The sequence below is a fragment of the Sinohyriopsis cumingii genome, chromosome 6 (genome assembly GCF_028554795.1).
Source record: "Sinohyriopsis cumingii isolate HCF-2022 chromosome 6, ASM2855479v2, whole genome shotgun sequence".
Lineage (NCBI taxonomy): Eukaryota > Metazoa > Mollusca > Bivalvia > Unionida > Unionidae > Sinohyriopsis > Sinohyriopsis cumingii.
In genome coordinates, this window is record NC_142966.1 from 43,338,487 (window position 1) to 43,357,494 (window position 19,008).

Sequence of the window (19,008 nt, forward strand, 5' to 3'; positions counted from 1 at the left end):
ATTAACACATAACTTAATTCGCATACCTTGATCCACCTTTCCGTACTTCCATCTGTCCACCTATGGACATACGATTACTTGCACACCTTAATGATGCTTGCATCCAAATGAGATATTTAGTTATTTCTTTCGTTATTACATGTGTCTATCTCATATATATAAATATATATATATATATATATATATATATATATATATATATATATATATATATATATATATATATATATATATATATATATATATATATATATATATGTGTGTGTGTGTGTGTGTGTGTGTGTGTAAAGTACGTGATATACCACGAGAGGTATACATCTTTTATTAAAAGAAAACGAGGCTTGCCGAGTTTCCTTTTAATGAAATAATTATACGAGTGGTATATTATAGATGCAGCTCAATACTATGCATATATTTTATTTATGTCATATACCAATACATACGCTTGCCTTTGAACGAGTTAGGATTGACTACAGGCAACTGTATATTTACAGAGTGAATGAACTCTTTACACCCCTGACCAGTGTGACCACTGCAAATTTGAGTTTGCTGTGTTTTGTGCCCATTCGCAATCACCTTTTCAAATTGATAAGTTCCTTGTTTGCTTTCTTTCTTTTCTATTTTCATTCACCTTGAATGATAAATATAAGATACACTTATGATTCAAACAGGAGAGGTGATTTATTGAAGAAAAATGAGTACTACAAACACATGGATAGCTTCTTTAATATTGAATCCTCAGACCTTCACGTACCGCCTAATATATTGAAATGAGTGTGGGATATAAACTAAACGTAATGACGAACTGATAAGAGATAATTAAAAGACATTAATATATTTACAGTTGAGATAATTCATCATTCTGCTTTAATTTTTATTACCACCGACCATAAAATTGCTTTCATCTTACATCTCTATCTCTTTCACTTTTCCATTGGTCGGTTTTGACTGTTTCCTTTCGCTGTCAGTCATCGGTGCAGATGATGCAGGTGACACAGGTGATACAGGTGATACAGGCGAGAAAGTATCTTGAACGACGGCGGTCCAGAGAGAGAGAGAGAGAGAGAGATGAATTGAATGTTGTCTGAGTGCACCTAACTTTTGTTTTTACTATCCAAACACACCATATATACAATCTAGCACTCGCTTTGCTTTTAGATTACTGTCCTACACTTATACTAGTGGACTAGAAATACACATCTTAAAAGTCTTGTGTGGTATCTAAAATCCCACACTTACTCTCAGACGAAGAGGGGTATTGTGTAAAAGAAGGATATGAAAGTACACAAACATAATATCTATATTCCCCACGATTGAATGCTTTTCGTGGGCGAATGTTTGTTTAATTCACTTATCCAATGTATACAAAATGAAAACAATGATACTCTTACATTATCTTTTGTATATACTGTAGTTAAATCACAATGAAAATTTCACAACATCTCACAAAACTCCATTTAGCTATTTCTTTCTCTGTCTGTTTATTTTTAAATTCTTTCACTGATAATGGTAATTGAAAAATGTCGTCAAAACATAGAACCATTCAGAGAAAATATAAAAACAGAATAAAAACAGCCAGAGAATTAGACGTGCTTCATTGCTAACTTAAACAGCAAATGATTAACCGTGATCCTTGCGAATGTTTACAGTCAGAACTTGATCTGTTTGCCATGCCACATACTATGAGGACGATGCAATCATCCCAATGGGTAGAATTTTATTTCGTGTCGCCTCTGGCTATATCAATCCCAATCAAATCTGAAAACAAAGGACGGACCGAAGACTACTTCGATCGGAATAAAAGTCACCTTCACCTGAAATTTAAAGTTCTCAAAGTGGACAAGGTCAGTCGAGCGGGCGATGCCAGAGTATCTCCCGACACCAATTTCATACATTCGATGTTCTGCGAAGTCGATTTGTACTTGAATATTAAACTAGTCAGCAGCAGCATGGATATTTATTATTACCGCGCGTACCTTGAAAATCTCTTGAAGTACGGAATAGAAACCAAGTACACAAATCTGGATGTTTTCATGGTACGAAATCTGGTGCTTTGGACAAATTCAATTATACTGTATTGATAAGCGATGCAAATTAAAATCAACGTCAGATTTATCGACCGCTGAAATAAAATCATACAAGAGCTCAGCTTAGAACAGATGGATCTTTTGCATTTGGTTATTTGTATTTGTTCAACGGAGTGACTGTACGCCTGAGTCTGAATCCAAATAGTACCGTCTTCTATTTGATGGCTAATGATAACCATACAAAACCATTATTCAAGACGCCAGACCTAACCTTTGCAGTTTAGAAGATCTAACTCAAGTGGGTAGCGACATCAGTCAAACTTCGTGCAGAACGGCAGCCAAGTATCCGATATGATGAGTGGAAGTGAAAACCTTCACCATTCCCTCTGGACTCTGATCCGAGGTTAATGATCATGTTTTAAAAGGACAGTTACCCCAATGTTTACACATTGACATCGTCATTAATGCAGCCCTCAACGAGGCCAACGATCAAAATCCTTTTGAGTTTCAACATTTCAAGATAGAGGTCACTCGTGATGGCCAGACTTTGTGTTCCAGATCTCTCAAACTTAAGTTTGCCCAGCAAAATTACTTGAGATCTTCACTTCACGCCGCTTGAAGCCACTGGACAGTTAGGTAACAACAAAACCAACAGCTTTTTGTACGACGATTATACAAGAGAATATGCTATGTGGGGTTTTTGATTTCATTTCAGACCAAGGCAGCGACGAGGAACAATTCCATCCTATAAAATCGAATCAACTGCGTGTGGAACTTCAGTTTGCAACAGCTCTGACCAATATGGCGTACATCAGCTTGTATGCAGAATTCAGCAATACTCTGAACTTCAAAGGTTTCATGGAAGTGATTCTTAACTTTAGAAACACAGATGCAGCATGAACAATGTATGGAGATAGGTGTCGACGATGTGTTTGAGCAAGAACAAGAAAAAATAAACTACTGAAAAAAAAGATACATTCATGATGTCGATGTCGAGAACAAGAACATTTAGTCTACTGTTTTTCTACAAACATGGCTGAAAGAATTACAGGTGTTATGTATATTTGATTAAATATATCTGATTTAATATATAATTATTTCAATTTAATTGTTTGTCAGTTTTAATTTTTTATTATATGATGCTGTAATGTAAATTTATTCACTAGAGATAATACTTTTTGAGAAAATAGTTTGACCTTGACTGTTAGTTTATAAACACCACGTGTTGATCTAAATCCTGACCTTGTTTGAGAATTTTTAGCAGCCTTCGTCAACACGTTCTTCTTTATTTCAAAATGATTGATTGTTTCCAAGGTCATGATGGGAATTAGTCTTTAAGATGTAAACAAATTTTTTTTTCTCAGATGTAAAATGATTGGTTTTCGTCAGGGTTACACTGGGTAAACGTGATCTGTAACAAGTACTTGGTTTTATAACCTTCAATAAGATGATCACGTGACCCCTTGTTTACGTTTTAGAAAGACCATATAACCCATGGTTCATGGTTTGGAGAATTAATCTCAGTAGAAGCTGGGCTGTTCAACAGTTTCGAATTATTTCAAATGACTTGGTTTGGAGTTATTTCAAATTACTTGGATTCAAAGGGATTAATCCTGTTATTTTTCTAGAACATACGTGTGCTCATGTAATGTAATATTGTGGAACAAGGGCAGTTTTTATAAAACAATTTTTCCGCTATCAGAAACCGGAGTGATAATTCTTGTTTCTGCAAGGAACTGTAGACTTCAACACTATATATTGCTGCATACGTCATCGTCTTCCATCTTGGATTCTTTGTCAGGATTCGAAAGTGAAATCAATAGAACATTTTGTAATTAGGACTGCTAAAATTTTGTTCTTGGATTATTTTTGGATTTGATTCTATAAAACAGTAAGTTCATAGTTTTTCATTTTTGCAGAATGTTTTCAGGGAAACAAATTATTGTATTTTTTTCAAAGCTTGTTGTTTTCACTCTTTCTTGTGTTACTGTTTATTCGATCCTAAACAAGACATAAGACAGGCCTGAACCATGAACATTGTTTCGAATGTCAGTACGATCATCCCAGTCCAATGTATGATCACGAGTCAAGAAGTAAAGTTAGAAGAGTATCTGTACGATGCTTGCAAACTTCTATCCGAAGATAGGATTTTGTAAAAATGGGTATAATGACTTACGTGACCTTTCCTTACCTCATTGTTTTACCTCGAGATCAGACGCAGGCGAGTCGTGGTTTGTCGACTTAGTTGACAGACATTTTCAAAGAAATATATAGGTGTTGATTGATGACTCGTCAAAACATGTGACAAAAATGAATATATGGGAACTTCATTACCTTCTGAGGCACAGTTCGTACGCCGCTTCTTGGAATCCTGTTTTGTGTAGTAAAGAAGCCTATGTCATTAAAACAAACGACAATCATCCTCCACCAACCCATTGTGTAGCCGTCAACTTTTCAAAGGATCACAGTGTGGATTATTTTGATTTTTATGGATCTCCATCTGTGGAAGACGATATCATTGACTGTATCAGAAGAAATACTGTATCGACTCCATTCAATAGTGTGAGATTACAAGGAACAAAATCGATGTTTTGTATCCAATAATGTTTGAATACACTTCAACAAAGCGGTCTTGGATATCAAGTAGAACATTTAGTGACTTGTTTCGATAGTGAGTACTCTAGAAACGATGATAAAGTAGAAAGATGGTTTTGTGAAAATTATGGTTATTTCTTGTATTTAGCTCAAAAACGTTGTGTGCATCGATGGAAAAATTACAGTATCTTAGGTTATTGGAAGTCTACTTGACTCCGCAACGTTGTCAACCTTGTAAATACGTTCATGTTTAGAACAGTGTTTGACGAATTGTTGATTTGTATTTGTGTTAGAGAAGCATCTTCTTATTATTAAATATGTTGAGTTTTGAAAAAAAATGTCTTGTTCTTATTGAAAATGTATTAATATGCTCTCATATTTGTGTCTGTCGATCACGGTCATGTTTTTCTTCACATCCTTGTGCCGAATCGGAGAGATGTTTTCCATCACGTCCATGCCAGTAAAAAATATTAGGTGGTGGATTGTATATGTGTGAAATGAATTGTAATAAAAACCTGGGAGTTGGAATGTATATATGGTGAATCGGATTGCAATACAAAAGTAGGTGCTGGATTGTAACAAAAAGTGTGTGAAGGATTGTATAAGTGGTGTATTAAATAGTCTTCAAAAATATTAACATTACAATTCCTTTATGACCCAATATATTTTCAACACAGAAAGAGCCTGTAACAATCACAAATTTAACATTTCCTCTATAAGCACTTTTGACTCCGTAACAGAATTCCCATGTTAAACTTATGAACAAATTTAACATAGCATTTCCTTTTTACACATGGTAGCCGCAGGTAGCGTATATTGAGGTCAAATCTAGCAATTTGACTGTCACGCAATGTGACTGTCACCTAGTTGAGGTCAGCCACTTGTAACACTGTAACCGCTTGACCCTATACACTCTTTGACCACATTATGCCATTAGCGTATTAAACCTGTGGACTCCTATATATTATTATTAAAGAGATAACGCTCTAAAGTCCGTCAGATATGACCTCAGTAGTATCAGTCCGCGCATCAAATGTATTCACAAAATAAAAGTCTTCATTTTCATACGAATGCAGTTTCTCTCGACAAAATATACAAACAGAGCCAGTTTATGTAGAAGTTAAACTTGTAAAACATCGCTGGCCCAACAATACTGTAAAATTTAGTAACTTCTTTTCATGGATGCATTAATGCAGCTGTTAGTAGCATTGGCACAGAATGGAGGAAATCATAGCAAATCGACGGTTTTGCCATTACAAAATATTTAGTAAAAGAGGAAGTCTCGTTCAGTTAGTAGATATTCGGAATATTTTACTCAATTGTAAAGCCACGAGTGACAACGCAAAATGTTTCAGAAAATATTGAGATAACCTTCATATATTGCGTCTCGATTGTTAGACGTTTAGTCACATACCATCATCAATCGGATTATCTTGACTAATTCTTCTAGCAACGATATGCCGCAATGTATGGCTGCGCATAAAAAATCATACATTTTGTTGGCTAGAAATTTCTTCGACTATTTTCTACGATTGAATTGACTGTAGAATTCACCGTTGTAAATGAAAGATCTTGTTCACAACTTATCAATCAATCCTTGCTTCGAAAACAACCGAGGTGGTCCAAATTGTAGCTATTCTGCATACATACGAGGTCTGAGCTATACGACTGACCTCGACGCTGCAAATAATAACCTCATGTATCAGTCGGAATATCATTGTTTGAACAAAACACCTAAATGACCTTTGATTGTACAATCACGTATAAGAAAATAATGTATATGAACACTGATACATTCTAATCAAAAGCACACTTAATACACTGTCACGTTATGGATATTTGATTAAATTCGATAGTGAAAGATTTTAATATTTAATTATCCTTACAGATCAGTGACGGATAAATAATGTACATGTCAAAGAAAGATTACATAAAAGTAGTCAGTGAAAAAGTTACTGTATATTATTTCTTTATATTTTTCATTTATAACCAGCGTGATAGACAAAATGGGATCGAACTTGATTCATCCAGTCGACTTTCATCCGTTGTATTTTAATACAAGCTATCTGAGAATCTATCGAGTACCAATTTTTAGTTAAGAAGTTCTAATATAACGATCATCAGATTGAATAATTTTTATCACTGTTCACGGAATGATTTCTGGAGGCAAACTGAATAAACGTCATAAAGCCATGTGGACAAGGCCTACAAACAATTTTTCATCGGCCTGGTTGGAAACCCCGTCTTCCAGCGTTTCTGTAGCGAGAACGATGGCGATTACCTCGGTATGTGTAGGACTTCGAGATTAAGAAGAAAGACATAGCTCAGGATAATGATAAGACAATTACAAACCACCCACCATAGTCATTTAAAGAAATTTCTCAGGATGATCTTTTCAATATTATTAGGCAGACTAGATTTGCAGAGAAAGTGTACCCGATACGTGACAAGCTTCGAGTTCATGCTTCTGTAATGAAAAGCCTCATTGGGAAAGTCATTCAAGCAACAGTATCCCATGTGAAGGTGTTGTTGAAAGATACACAACTCTGGGGAATATCGGTTATTCTGATGGTATGGGGACTTTCTAAGTCCAAGATGGTTAAAAAAGGGATTCCAATCCGTCGGGAAGTTTGTACCACAAGAAGCAGGCTTGGTTGTTATGAAAGGAGCCGTAATATTCGACAACAGCCCGTCCTCTATCACCCAGCGCATATTTAAATACACTTATGGTGTTAGCTCAATCCAACATTTGACTAAAAAAAACACCATGACAAAAGCAAGCTAAGACACAAGTGATATCTAAGCTGTGTCGACGTTTGCGACAAGTACTTTCAAATTGGCCAAGTTGTCACTCAGAGTCAGATGCCCTACTTTCCAATTCAGAATGATCAGAAATGAACTACGTTTTCCGCGTACTGCGCTACCGAGAAGTCTCCGATGTACGCTACAGATGAAGGAGTGATGAAGATGGGAACCGTAACAATTGATATATTTGTCTTGAGCGTGTCCATCTGATAAAGTAACGTCCTTCTGCATATGACATTTACTGGCACATAAATTGACATATCTTCGAAATAAATTAGAACTGGCAGAATTACAGAAACCTCTGTGAAATTTGCAAGTTTATTATTTTAAATATTCTTTCAGAAATAGCTGTTCTTATTCTTGATTTTCGAAGGAATTGTTACAAATAATGACTGCGAATGTCAAGTGTCTACATATGTCACTGTTATTGTTAGATTATCATCTTTTTAGTCTGAATTTGACAATTACTTCAATAACAACGCAAAACAATGCTGACCCTATGGGCAAACGGTTTGTGCAGGCAATAATGATCTTGGCAGCAGTTTGCAAACCAAAATGATGCCGCAAAGCGTTGGGTTGACTGTAGGTGTTGGCGTGTGTGTGTGTGTGTATATATATATATATATATATATATATATATATATATATATATATATATATATATATATATATATATATATGTGTGTGTGTGTGTGTGTGTGTGTGTGTGTGTGTGTGAACTACCTTGATATTTTTATACAGTGGAAATTGTTCATCATCATGAGCATTTGAAAGCAGAAAATAATGAAAAACACTTATGCAAAATAAAATGGGCAAAATTAGGGTCAAACAAGAAACGTCTTAATTTAATAAGATTACGTTCATAATTTGTATAAAGTATTATGTAGATGAGCAATTAATTATTGTCCTGCCGACTTTTCCCCGCAATCTGCTTAAAACGTAAACGAACAAGGAACTCGACTTTGATTTATATTGAACTGAAACTTTACGTGGCGAATATTGGACCCGTATATTAGAAGGAACAAAATAATAGACGGTATATCATATTGTAGGGTAGGTAATTCTTGAGAGTATAATTCCAGCGCTTTATTTGCTTCCCTTGTAGGATACAAACTCTTTCGCCTAACGTTGTACAATCATGCTGATAACATTTCCGCAAACTACAATTTACATTTGCTTCTGTGTATATGGAGGTAGAGATGCATTTTCTTTCAGGCAGTAGTTTTTGAAAATCACGGGAATAATTACAAAAACTAGGTATCAGCGTTTATTTGAATAAAATCCTTCTAGGTATTATTCATTAATAAACATATAACTCTTTAAATATAGATAGACTTTATGTATGTTACAAAATTCATTTTAGTATATAACAGAATAAAAACAGGCTTAATACATCTACAACGGCCTTCTCATTGTTAATTAGTTTCTTTAATTGAAACCTGCTAATTACTGTAGAATTTCTCGGTAGTAACAATGAAAATCAGTTTCAAATAAACAACGTTCCAGACAAGGAGATTGAAAATAATTACGAACATTCAGACGTTTTTTTTTTCTTCTCACACGTTAATTGTATTTGAGCGTACGAGATTATGCCAAATTTTGGGGATATTTGTTTTGTAACCATTTGCCATTTTTTCTTGTTGCTTTTGTGAAAAATGTCTCATCCAGAAGGTAATAGGACTGTTGCTGCTTTTTGGTATATCAATAATTTCCTCAAATGTGAAACAAAACGGTCAACATATTAATTTCAATTACTAACAAATGCTACAAAAAAACTAAATATATATATATATATATATATATATATATATATATATATATATATATATATATATATATATATATATATATATATATATATCCGCTAGATTAAAAAAGCCGTTCAAATAGGTGAACATATATAAAGTTTTGAATAATTTTGCTCGATAAAGACAAATATTTTACCTTATGAAGACAGACATTAATAAAGCCAATATACTAATAATTTTTGCAAACTGAAATAAGTGGTCGTTCATGTCATCCTCGCGATTGTAATTTTTTAAATGCACATTTTGGCACTCTTTTGAGTTTGCGTGCGGTAGGGTGTGGTTTCTTTGCTTTTGAGAATCTTTCCAACTTAAGATATTAGAGCAATCATTGTACTTGAAGAATACAGTAGGTACCAAACTGGAAGACTATATCTTCATTTGTATATCTGGACTTATCTCAGGCCAGTAGACTAGGTAAGGGATAAAATGGGGGTATTCTTTTGGCATGTCGAACCAACGTGTGAGTATAACAAGGATACTTGTACGAGATCAAATTTGTCAACTTACACGATTACTGTAGGATAAAGACTCCTCACCTCTCGGGTTACCCATAAAGTACCATAGGTTCATCAGCTTAAAGTATTGAGCTTACTATATATTGATATGTGTTTTATTTATCGCAGTTTGTATCCTGTCTATTCAGTTATGTCAACATCCATGTATTTAAGTTTCAACTTTTTCGTATTCCTTTGAAGTATTGACTGTGATATCGCGGTCAGTCTGAGATGAGTTGCAAAACTCTCAAAAAGCATGATATATCCCATGCCTGGTGCACACGTATTACTATGGAGATAATGTCCATGGCTGATGTACCCGCATGATTTACACGCATGATAAAGAGATAATGTCCATGGCTAATGTACACGCATGATAAGAGAGACAGTGTCCCTGGCTAATGTACACGCATGATAAGAGATAGTGTCCATGGCTAATGTACACGCATAATTAGAGATAGTGTCCATGGCTAATGTACACGCACGATAACAGATTTTGTCCATGGCTAATGTACGCGCATTATAAGAGATTTTGTCCATGGCCAATGTACGCGCACGATAAGAGATTTTTGTCGATGGCTAATGTACGCGCACGATAAGAGATTTTGTCCATAGCTAATGTACGCGAATTATATGAGATTTTGTCCCTGGCTAATGTACACGCATGATAAGAGATTTTGTCCATGGCTAATGTACGCGCATTATATGAGATTTTGTCCATGGCTAATGTACACGCATGATAAGAGATTTTGTCCATGGCTAATGTACACGCATGATAAGAGATCTTGTCATGGCTAATGTACACGCATGATAAGAGATAGTGTCCATGGCTAATGTACACGCACGATAAGAGATTTTGTCCATGGCTAATGTACACGCATGATAAGAGAGACAATGTCCTTGGCTGATGTACACGCATGATAAGAGACAGTGTCCCTGGCTAATGTACACGCATGATAAGAGAAGTAGTGTCCATGGCTAATGTACACACACGATAAGAGATTTTATCCATGGCTAATGTACGCGCATTATAAGAGATTTTGTCCATGGCTAATGTACGCGCACGATACGAGATTATGTCCATGGCTAATATACGCGCACGATAAGAGATTTTGTCCATGGCTAATGTACACGCATGATAAGAGAGACAATGTCTCTGGCTGATGTACACGCATGATAAGAGACAGTGTCCCTGGCTAATGTACACGCATGATAAGAGAGGTAGTGTCCATGGCTAATGTACACACACGATAAGAGATTTTGTCCATGGCTAATGTACGTGCATTATAAGAGATTTTGTCCATGGCTAATGTAAGCGCACGATAAGAGATTATGTCCATGGCTAATGTACGCGCACGATAAGAGATTTTGTCCATGGCTAATATACGCGAATTATATGAGATATCGTCCCTTTCTAATATACACCCATGATAAGAGATATTGTCCATGGCTAATGTACACGCACGATAAGAGATTTTGTCCATGGCTAATGTACGCGCATTATATGAGATTTTGTCGCTGGCTAATGTACACGCATGATAAGAGATATTGTCCATGGCTAATGTACATGCATGATAAGAGATAGTGTCCATGGCTAATGTACACGCATAATTAGAGACAGTGTCCATGGCAAATGTAGACGCATGATAAGAGAGACAGTGTCCATGGCTAATGTACACGCATGATAAGAGAGACAGTGTAAATGGCTAATGTACACGCATGATAAGAGATAGTGTCCATGGCTAATGTACACGCATGATAAGAGAGATAGTGTCCCTGGCTAATGTACGCGCATTATAAGAGGTATTGTACATGCCTAATGTACGCGCATTAAAACAGATACTGTCCATGGCTAATGTACGCGCATTATAAGAGATATTGTCCATGGCTAATGTACGAGCATTATAAGAGAGACAGTGTCCATGGCTAATGTACACGCACGATAAGAGCTTTTGTCCCTGGCTAATGTACACGCGTGATAAGAGAGATAGTGTCCATGGCTAATGTACACGCATAATTAGAGATAGTGTCCATGGCTAATGCACACGCATGATAAGAGAGATAGTGTCCATGGCTAATGTACGCGCATTATAAGAAATATTGTCCATGGCTAATGTACACACATTATAAGAGATCTTGTCCATGGCTAATATACGCGCATTATAAGAGATTCTGTCCATGGCTAATGTACACTCACGATATGAGATTTTGTCCATGGCTAATGTACGCGCATTATAAGAGATCTTTTTCCATGGCTAATGTACGCGCACGATAAGAGATTTTGTCCATGGCTAATGCACGCGCATGATAAGAGATATAGTGTCCATGGGTGATGTACACGCATTAAAAGAGATATTGTCCATGGGTGATGTACACGCATTATAAGAGATATTGTCCTTGGCTAATGTACACGCATTATAAGAGATATTGTCCATGGGTGATGTACACGCATTATAAGAGATATTGTCCATTGGTGATGTACACGCATGATAAGAGAGATATTGTCCATGGGTGATGAACACGCATTATAAGAGATATTGTCCATGGGTGATGTACACGCATTATAAGAGATATTGTCCATGGGTGATGTACACGCATTATAAGAGATATTGTCCATGGCTATTGTAAACGCATTATAAGAGATATTGTCCATGGGTGATGTACACGCATGATAAGAGAGATAGTGTTCATGGCTAATGTACACGCATGATAAGAGAGATATTGTCCATAGGTGATGTACACGCATTATAAGAGATATTGTCCATGGGTGATGTACACGCATGATAAGAGATATTGTCCATGGGTAATGTACACCCATGATAAGAGATATTGTTCATGGGTAATGTACACGCATGATAAGAGATATTGTACATGGCTAATGTACACGCATTATAAGAGATATTGTCCATGGTGATGTACACGCATTATAAGAGATATTGTCCATGGTGATGTACACGCATTATAAGAGATATTGTCCTTGGCTAATGTACACGGATGATAAGAGATATTGTCCATGGGTGACGTACACGCATTGTAAGAGATATTGTCCATGGGTGATGTACACGCATTATAAGAGATATTGTCCATGGGTGACGTACACGCATTATAAGAGATATTGTCCATGGTGATGTACACGCATGATAAGAGATATTGTCCATGGCTGATGTACACGCATGATAAGAGATATTGTCCATGGGTGACGTACACGCATTGTAAGAGATATTGTCCATGGGTGATGTACACGCATTATAAGAGGTATTGTCCATGGGTGATGTACACGCATTATGAGAGATATTGTCCATGGTTAATGTACACGCATGATAAGAGATATTGTCCATGGGTGATGTACACGCATGATAAGAGATATTGTCCATGGGTGATGTACACGCTTGACAAGAGATATTGTCCATGGTTAATGTACACGCATTATAAGAGATATTGTCCATTGTTGATGTACACGCATTATAAGAGATATTGTCCATGGGTAATGTACACGCATTATAAGAGATTTTGTCCATGGCTAATGTACACGCATTATAAGAGAGATAGTGTCCATGGCTAATGTACACGCATAATTAGAGATAGTGTCCATGGCTAATGTACACGCATGTTAAGAGAAACGATGTACACGCATTATAAGAGACATTGTCCATGGGTGATGTACACGCATTATAAGAAATATTGTCCATGGCTAATGTACACGCATGATAAGAGATATTGTCCATGGCTCATGTACACGCATTATAAGAGATATTGTCCATGGGTGATGTACAGGCATTATAAGGGATATTGTCCATGGGTGATGTACACGCATTATAAGAGATATTGTTCATGGGTAATGTACACGCATTATAAGAGATATTGTCCATGGGTGATGTATACATAAAAAGAAAGATACTAATATTTCTACTTCATATTCTGCGTGTCATAAATATTTTTATTAATGTCATGGTGATTGCAAGATTAAATTCGTCAACCGACATGCACTACTCAGGATAAAGACCTGTCACCACTCTGATTCCCCTTGTCATTTTCTGTCATCTCAGATTGTACGGAAATGTGTGTGCATTGAGGATTAATTTCCGAATCTTTACTGAAATTAAATTAAAAGACGAGTACACTCTGATGCCAGAGATAAAGGTCAATTCAGCATTGTGGTTTACTTCGGTCCGATCGCGTAATGCACAAAAAAATTAAATAGCACCAACTACGATGTCATACTCATAAGTGAAAGGGCGAGTGCATATATTTTCTTATCTTTATTCATAATAGTTGTTATGGTTATATTGAGTGAGGGTGCGGATGGGGTGGTTCTTACGTGGACACGTGACTGAACGCTAATCTGTCTTTCGTATGCATGCATAACTAGTCTGGTAATTTCTTTGATAACAAAGATTTGTAAATAAAAATGGCATATTCTTGTAGTACTTTTCAATTACTAACAAGTCATCTCAATTTAAAATTAAAGTTTCCTTGTTTGAAATATGTGTAATTCTATTTTAGATTTGTAATAGTGTTGTTTCGATTTTGCTGAATGCAGTAGTCAAACTTTGATTCGGTGTTAGGCGTGGTTAAACTGTTGTAGGCTTATGGAGAGGAAACTTTCGCTAGTTTTTTCAATAAACTGCCTACTGACATTTCGTGATTAATTTTGTTATGATAAGGGTGATTCCTGCATGGAGCACTAGCTGGGTGACATAAATTTTAGTGATAACAAAGAACCAAAATATAAGTGAAATTTAAAATCCATGAAGTTTATATGCTAGAAAATTTTACTGACTAAAAACTGAAACATTTTAGATTCATCTTTATTGTTTTTATGCCATTCTAAATAACAGCCAGACAAGACGTGGTTGGTGGTCTACATAAAGGGAAAATATTATACCAAAGTCTGACATTTTAAACACTTTATATTGATCCTATTTCAAGGATAACAGAAAGTGGTCAAATAACAGAAAGTGGTCAAATATTTAAAATCAAGACTTAGTAACTCAAACTGTATTTAAAAAAACTAAATTACCAATTGTGATAGAATATATACACTCTACACATTTAAAATATCTCAAGCTATGTAAGATAAACATATTTAAGTTGCAACGGTTAGTACCTAATGGAATTTGACATGCTTGCTTGACATTAAGAGAAAGTTCAGAATGTATTTATTATTTGTATGGTGACGTCTTCTACCGTATTGGTTGATACGATTTCACCTTCGGTAAATTATGACAGCGGTTATCCTATCTAAGAGAAGGCGAGAAATCATGAAGGGTTAGAAAATTCTGGGAAACATACAAATGGTTCCTTCAGGAATTTATGTATAAGTATATTATTTCGGTACAGTTAAGTCGCTACTTTACCGTCTCAACTTCAACTGAAGGCAAACTCCCGTTGCACCTTCACTTTAAGATACTTCGTCACCCTCAGCACCTAATGGACAACATTTCACCTTAATCTAATTCACCACCCCGACGTAAGAAACTCATGTCTTATACTTCCATAACTTAAATTCTAAATGATATAAATAATTTCAAGTTTATTCTTTAATTCAGTCAGAGAGAGGTGAAGCAGGTGCAATTATCATTGAAGCTCTCTTACACTTTCCCCTGCGGGAGGCAATTATCTTTGTTTCACGTGATTATATGGTTTTAAATAAGTCTAATTTTAGCTCTTAAATGTTTAATGCTATGAAACTGAACTCTTAAATGTTTATATCTCTGTACTTATATCGAAATTCAGTAACTGTATTTGAATCTTTTCTTGTATTTAAATTAATTTGAAAATATTTTTTTTCGATTTTTATTCTATACAGTCCTGTTTTATACTTTGTATCGTAAGGCTAGAGAAGAGTACCCATGTGTATGTGTATGGGCTTAATATCAGGATCATTATTAATAGAAGTACATATGTTTATTTGGGTCTAGGTCAAGATAATCTGAAAATTACCTGGTGTACCTGACATAGTCCAGGTTTGATATTTTAATCTTAGTGATCGATTTCTAACAATAACTAACATTTTTTGTAAACATCAGGATCATTTTAGTAGGTAATTTTCCATTAGGTAACATTATTTTGTAGAAAATACTAATTGTGGCCTGAGGTCAAGTAGAAGACTATATAATCTTGTCATGGAATGGAAAATTAATTGGTGCTTTGAGATCTAGCACAATCAAGTTGTATTATATGATGTGTCCAGTAATTCATTTTTGGGCTGGAATTCAATTCTTCAAATTATTGAATAATATTGATTATTTGCTCTAAAAAATACAAAAGTACTCTGATAAAATTCTTGGATAGAGACATTCACTGAAATTTTTAATGAATTCAAACATGGAATTAAACTAATGTGATTCAACAAAAGACTGTTGACAAATCAGCTTGACACATCAGCCTTATACACGTTATAACAGACATATCAACACCTTAAGCTTTGAATTTATTTTGGACGTCTACTGAATTTTATTCAGGACTGTAGTCTCGAATGTACTAATGTATAAATAACCCGAGGAGTGCTGATGCGCAAATAGTGTCTTGATGAATCTAAAAAATATTATCCAACATATTCGTGTCTGAATTCACTATAATTCCAAGTTTATGTTTGTGTCCTACAATATTATTGAGCACTTTGTAATTCCAGAGAATAATTTTTGAATTATGAAACGCATATCTGATTTAATTCATGTTTATTTTTAATTTAATTGTTTGTCAGTTTTAAATTTTTTATTCTATTATAACGTAATTTTTTTTCACTGTAGATGATACTCTTTCAGAAAATTGTTTGACCTTGACAGTTAGTTTATAAACACCAGGTGTTGATCTAAATTCTGACCTTGATTCAAAATTAGTAAAAGTTATATTTTATTTTAAAATGATTGGTTGTTTCCATAATGGGATTACATTTAAGATGTAAATAACTTCTTTTTTATTTCTTGGAGAAAATTATTGGTCTAATCAAAGCCATATTCTGTGTACGTGACATGATTACGTGCCCCTCCCCCCTTTGATTTGGCAATTCTGGTTTTTCCATAATTACGCATTTGTTAGTTTAATACAGATGTGTAGAGAGAGATTTCTCAGTTTTCGGGCTTTTACACTTGGTATCAAGTTGTTTTCTTTGTTGTTGCCAGATTCTGAGTTAATTAACTTCCGATCATTTGGATTTCAAAAGGATTACTTCATTCTCTGGAAATATTCTGATGAGTGCTTACACAGAAATTTTGGAAACACATTGCTTACAAATTTAATTTGGATTTCCAACACCGGAGTGCCATTATTTGTATTTCTACAAGGAACTGTTGATAAGCACAGTACTGACTACAGCATACGTCATCGTCATACATCTTGGATTTCCATCAGGATTCGAACTTGAAATTAGAACATTTATTACTAGGATTTTCCATGAAAATAAATTATTTGTTAAATTTTAACAAGCTTGTTGTTTTCACTCTTTCTGTGTTAGTGTTTATTCGAGCCTAAACACCTAACAATTCATAATTCAACCCCAAATAAAATACTGAACACAACAATAATTATAATTATGTGACAACATCTTACAGCGAGAAGAAGTAATTTCTAAATAAACAAACAACGAAGCCCTCTCCTTGACGTATGTCACAATTAGCATTTTCTGGAAAAAGCTATGACTTAATGGAATTTTTCATTGTAGAACAATCTGTTACAAAAGTTATAATATAGAATTTGGTAAACATGAGATAGGCTAGGTATTTTTATGAGGGAAAGATCGGGTAGGATGGGTATTTTTATAGGGGGACTCCAATAACCATGACCCACACCCAGACCCAAATAAATATGTTGACTTCGATCGATAAAGATCCCAATGTTTAACCCACACTCATAAAGAAAATGTTGGTCATGCATAATGTGATTACAAAATACAAACATCACAAGTGTCTCTAATCAAGAACACAGTGAACTTGACTTTGGACAAGGTCACGTCCAAAATACAATGAAACATAACTGAGGGGGAAAAAAAACTAACCAACGATACAAATTTAATATACATAACATTTCATTAAGTGTCAGTTACATGTATTTTTTCATTACGTACAAACTACATAGTGCTGTAAACTGCATCTAAGTCTGTGAATGAAATGGTATGGAATATTTTTTTGTCATAAACTAGTCTTTCAAACACTGTTAATTGTTGCAGATTACCAAAAGAAATGGGACATCACTACGATAGTTTGTTTTTACCCATTTCTTCACAGAGTACCATCCCCCATCCACCTGTACTGATTTGTCAATTAGCAATAGTCCTTAATGGCTCGGGAAATGCAGTGGTAAACCTTTTTTAATAAAGTTACTGAGATTATAAAAAATAGCACTGTTTTTGGCATCAATATTTGTATCCCATGCTGCTCGAAGAAAACGTGTCATTGATCTAATGATGGATGGCTGCATATGTGTGCATATGCATCTCTCCTATTCCGGTTATGACAGACTTGAAGGGAAGATGTATGAAGATCCGCCAAACGGTTTTATAATTGTGATACTTGGTGCGGGGTTTGTTTGATATGGACACTTTTGTACATCCGTATAACGATGGAAGACAAAACAGCGTAGGATAACGCTATTTTTGCAGACTTCCAATTTATATTGTCTATCGTTTGTTATCTTTCTATGTAGCTTCAACTGTGTGACTGAAAACTAAACAGCATTTGTAAGCTGTTACTGGTTGTTTAAGTCTTTAAGTTATGGCAGGACAAAAGAGTAGAAACAAATCAAAATAAATTCCACAAAATGCATACAAGTGTGCAATAATAAGTTTCGAAAACCGAGTGTCCACAAATTGGGTGTCACTTCAAAAGATTATTTTTCTAAAGATTTACTGTCATTCATGGAAGAAGATATCAGTTATTGTCAAATGAGTTTAGCTGTATATATGTGAACCCTGCATCAGAGGCGGACGCTCAAGCCACTAGGCCGTCAGAGTGGTCCCGACGGAATGAAGTCCTGGCACAATCAAGTTGATGCGTTTTCAAGAGCCGTTGATATACATTTCGGTTTCTTGAAATGCATTGGTAGCCGATGGATGCCTAAATCGGTTAAACTGGGATAAGTTTCTTTAAGGAAACTGATCTAATATGTTTGTCAACATTAGCGTGGATCTCTTGAGGATCAGTCCCTTGAAATTTAAATTTCTTTGGTTTTCACGAAACAACTAATAAAGTAGTTTTGTTTCACATTGACAGAATGCAATAAAAGAGGAGGAAATATGGAATCAAATAAAATGAAAACATGATCAAACTCAAATACTAAAAT